The sequence below is a fragment of the Elephas maximus genome, chromosome 4, assembly GCF_024166365.1.
Source record: "Elephas maximus indicus isolate mEleMax1 chromosome 4, mEleMax1 primary haplotype, whole genome shotgun sequence".
In the NCBI taxonomy this organism is placed as follows: domain Eukaryota; kingdom Metazoa; phylum Chordata; class Mammalia; order Proboscidea; family Elephantidae; genus Elephas; species Elephas maximus.
This window is the reverse complement of record NC_064822.1, coordinates 149,550,849-149,555,709: the sequence shown is the minus strand read 5'-3', so window position 1 is coordinate 149,555,709 and position 4,861 is coordinate 149,550,849. Positions and strand designations below refer to the sequence as shown.

Below are 4,861 nucleotides of genomic sequence, written 5' to 3'. Positions count from 1 at the left end.
ATCAGGATAACTACAGTGAACAAATCTGCTTCTTAGACACATAGCTGCAGAATATTTTTGCTCATATTAAACAGCACACTCCTCTTTTCTCTAGTAATCAACTTTTATATCCCTTCAAGTTGAACTGGATATAGTCCCTGTATAATTTAATCAGTAAATTGGCTTGAAATTAAACCGCTTTAACTAACCATGTGAGACCTACCTGACTCCCTGTTGCCATTCACAATATTCATACATTTGCCTAATAAAGAAGAACCCTGGATGTACCGCTGATTCTAGAATCTTAACTATGGCAACTTTCTTGGCCTTTGGTTTTGTATTGGTCATGGTGGTTGACCCTGCCTTCTTAATAGTGGTGTAAAGTAGGCTGACCTCATCAACATCTGTTTCTCCTTCTCCATTACTAGATCAGGATAATTGTAACCCCATTCCTCTTTCCAGAGATTTACGAAGCATGTTAGTCTGTTATGTCAGTAGCACATATATATAGTCACAGTTTGAATGGTCATAGTTAGACCATTAAGTCTGATGTAAAAACAAGTTAGATTTTAATCCAGAACTGTGACATAATGTAGTATTAATACAAAAGTGTATGCTGATTTTCTATTACATAGCCTTGTCTCTCTTTTTTTTTTTTTTTTCTGGTGGGGGTATATATATAATTATAATTACAATATAGAGCGTATTTAGAATGTGCTGGACACTGAGCTGAACATTTTACAGGCATTTTTATCCTTTAACCCCACAACAATCCTAAGAGTTGCAAATGACTTATTATCACCATTTTGTATACATATATCTATCAATCTATATATATATATATACATACATGCAAAAAAATATACATATGTTAACTTATGATACTACACATGTTTATTTAATAGAAACTTTATTCCAGTCACTGTGCTATTATCCTTATTGTAAGGATAATAACAATAAATAAGGTCCAGCACTGGCTTCCCAAAGTCGCTCTTTATACAGGGAGGCAAGTACTTATATAGGAGTAAGTAAAAAGTACTGTGAGATTTACAGTAAGGTGCTTAACTTATATTGTGAGATTTACCATAAGGTGCTTAACTTAGTCTAAAAGTTTAGGGGAGGTTTTCTGGAGCAATATTTTCTAAGCTGAGATCTAAAAAAAAAAAAAAAGAGTAGAAGTTAACAAAGTAAAATGATATGATGTGGTATTAAGAATAGCATTCACAAACACTGGAAGATAAGAAAGAGTTCATATGGATCAATCTGCAAAAAAAAATTTCAGAATGACAACAGAATAGAGTTTAGTGACAGAGACTGGGAGGGAGGGAGAGAAGAGCTAGAGAAGTTAGTGCGAAGGAGAGGAAACATTATAAAATTATACTTGTAAAGCCATAGTATGAAGTTTGGCTTGTAACCCGTATGGAGGAAGTTACTAGAAAGTTTTAATTTTATTAAAAAAGACAGATATATATTTATTAATATTTGAGGGGAAAAATCCATTTGGTTCTTTGCCGATAGAATGGAGGTAGACAATTTTAGAGCTGAGATTTTAATCAAGTGAACATTAAAAGTTATTGAGGAAAGAGATGATGTGGCCTGAACAGAGATCATTCAATGGGGATGAAGTGAAGTAGCAAGTAGAGTCGAAAGAATATTTATCAGCACTGACTATATGTTGTCATTGGTAGGTTCCGTTGAGTCAGTTCCAGCTCATACCAATCAGTGCTGACTCATAGGGACCGTATGCACAACAGAACAAAACGCTGCCAGGTCCTGTGTCATCCTCACAATCGTTGCTACACTTGATCCAATTGTTGCAGCCACTGCGTCAATCCATCTTGTTCAAGGTCTTCTTTTTAGCTGACTGTCTACACGCGTACCTTGTTTTATTGAGCTTCACTTTATTGTGCTTTGCAGATACTGCTTTTTTTTTTTTTTTTAATTGAAGGTTAGTGGCAACTCTGCGTCGAGCAATTCTATCGGTGCCATGTTTCCAACAGCATGTGCTCACTTTGTGTCTGTGCCACATTTTGGTAATACAATATTGCAAACTTTTTCATTATTGTTGTATCTATTATGGTGATCTGTGATCAGTGATCTTTGATGCTACTATTGTAATTGTTTTGGAGCACCACAAACTCTGCCTATATTAGACAGCAAATGTAACTGGTGAAGGTTGTATGTGTTCTCACTACTCCATCGACCAGACATTCCCCCATCTCTCTCCCTTTCCTTGGTCTTCCGTATTTCCTGAGACATGACAAATTAAAATTAATAACCCTACAATAGCCCTTAAGTGTCCAAGTGCAAGGAAGAATTGCCATCTCTCACTTTAAATCAAAAGCTAGAAATGATTAAGCGTAGTGAGGAGGGCATGTCTAAAACTGAGACAGGCCAAAAGTAGGCCTCTTGCACCAAATGGTTAGCTAAGCTGTGGATGAAAAGGAAAAGTTCTTGAAGGAAATGAAGATTGTTGCTTCAGTGAACACACAAATGATAAAGAAACACAGCCTTTTTGCTAATATGGAAAAAGTTTCTTTGGCCTGGATAAAGATCAAACCAGCCACAATATTCCCTTAAGCCAAAACCTAATCCAGAGCAAGGCCCTAACTCTCTTTAATTCTATGAAGTCTGAGAGAGATAAGGAAATGGCAGAAGAAAACTTTGAACTAGCAGAGGTTGGTTCATGAGGTTTAAGGAAAGAAGCCGTCCATAAAAGTGCAAGATGTAGCAGTAAGTGCTAATGTAGAAGCTGCAGCAAGTTACCCAGAAGATCTAGCTGAGATAATTGATGAGGGCGGCTGCACTAAACAACAGATTTTCAGTGCAGACAAAACAGACTCGTACTGGAAGATGTCATCTAGGACTTTCATAGCTAGAGAGGGAAAGTCAACGCCTGGCTTCAAAGCTTTAAAGGACAGGATGACTCTCTTGTTAGTGACTTTAAGTTGAAGCCAGTGCTCTCATACCATGCCAAAATCCAACGGTCCTTAAGAATTATGCTAAATCTACTCTGCCTGTGCTCTATAAATGGAACAAAAAAGCCTGGATGACAGCCTATCTGTTTACAGCACGGCTTACTGAATATTTTAGGCCCATTGTTGAGACCGCCTGCTCAGAAGAAAAGATTTATTTCAAAATATTACTGCTCACTGACAATATACATGGTCACCCAAGGGCTCTGATGGAGATTTACAAGGAGATTAATGTTGTTTTTATGCCTGCTAACACAATATCCATTCTGTAGCCCATGGATCAAGGAGTAATTTTGACTTTCAAGTCTTACTATTTAAGAAATACATTTCATAAGTCTATAGCTGCCATAGATACTGATTCCTCTGATGGATCTGGGCAAAGGAAATTGAAAACCTTCTGGAAAGGATTCACCATTTCAGATTTCGATAAGAACATTTGGGATTCATGGGAGGAGGTCAAAATGTCAACATTAACAGTAGTTTGGAAGGAGTTATTCCAACCCTCATGGATGACTTTCAGGGGTTTAAGACTTCAATGGAGGATGTAACTGCAAATGTGGTGAGAATACCAAGAGAACTAGAATTAGAAGTAGAGCCTGAAGATGGGACTGAATTGCTGCAATCTCATGGTAAAATTGTAATGGATGAGGAGAAGCTTCTTATGGATGAGCAAAGAAAGTGGTTTTTTGAGATGGAAACTACTCCTGTTGAAAAATACTGTGAACATGTTGAAAGGACAACAGATGATTTAGAATGTTACATAAACTTAGATGATAAAGCAGCGGCAGGGTTTGGCAGGGTTGACTCCAATTTTGAAAGACTTTCTACGTGGGTAAAATGATATCAAACAGTATCACATGCTACAGAGAAATCTTTCATGAAAGGAAGAGTCAATCAATGTGGGAAACTGCATTGTTTTCTTATTTTAAGAAATTGCTACAACCACCCCAGTCAATCTTCAAGAACCACCATCCTGATCAGTCAGCAGCTATCAACACTGATACAAGACCCTCCACCAGCAAAAAGATTATGACTCACTGAAGGTAAGCTGATGGTTAGCATTTTTAGCAATAAAGTATTTTTTATTAAGGTATGTATATATATATATATATTTTAGATCTACTGCTATTGCACACTTAATAGACTACAGTATAATGTAAACACAACTTTTCTATGCATGGGGAATCAAAAAAATTTGTGTGACTCACTTTATTATAATGTTTGCTTTATTACAGTGTTCTGGAAGCAAACCCACAATATCCTCAAAGTATGCCTGTACTTTACCAAGCATGAGTTCCTTCCCTGGGAACTGGTCTCCCTTGATAACATGTTCAAAGTAAGTGAGATGAAGTCTCCCTATCCTTGCTTCCAAGGAACATTCTGGCTGTACTTCTTCTAAAACAGATTTGTTCATTTTCCTAGCAGTATATGGTATATTTAATATCTTCATCAACACTGTATTTCAAATGCATCAGTTTTTCTTTGGTCGTCTGAATATATACTCCTGAACACGTACTCCTGAAGTTCATAGGAAAGAGCTAACCTGGACCTTATAAGGATATAAATAAAGCTATGAAAATGGGTGAACTATCCCAACAATATAAGAAATTTTTTTAAGAGTAGAATTAAGGATAGATCTTGAAAAATATCAACACTTAAGAAGAGCCAGAAGGAAATAAAAATAGAGACAGCCCAAATAAGTAGACAAAAACTAAGAAAGAAGTAATGTAATAGGAGCTAAGAAAAAGAGTATTTCATTCAGGCAGGAAGAAACAACAGTGTCAAACTCCATGCCAGTACATATGTGAAAAAAAATACCCTGAAAAGTATCCAAGTATCTAAAGGAGGCCATTAGAGACCTTGGAAAGAGCAGTTTCAGTAGAGTGGTGTGGGAAGAATATAAATTA

At 36.5% G+C, this 4,861-nt stretch overlaps 1 pseudogene; it reads left to right on the top strand.

The window, feature by feature from the left end:
* Nucleotides 1-1,498: 1,498 nt before the first annotated feature.
* LOC126076467 (tigger transposable element-derived protein 1-like) lies at nt 1,499-3,993 on the top strand (annotated as a pseudogene).
* Nucleotides 3,994-4,861: the final 868 nt, after the last annotated feature.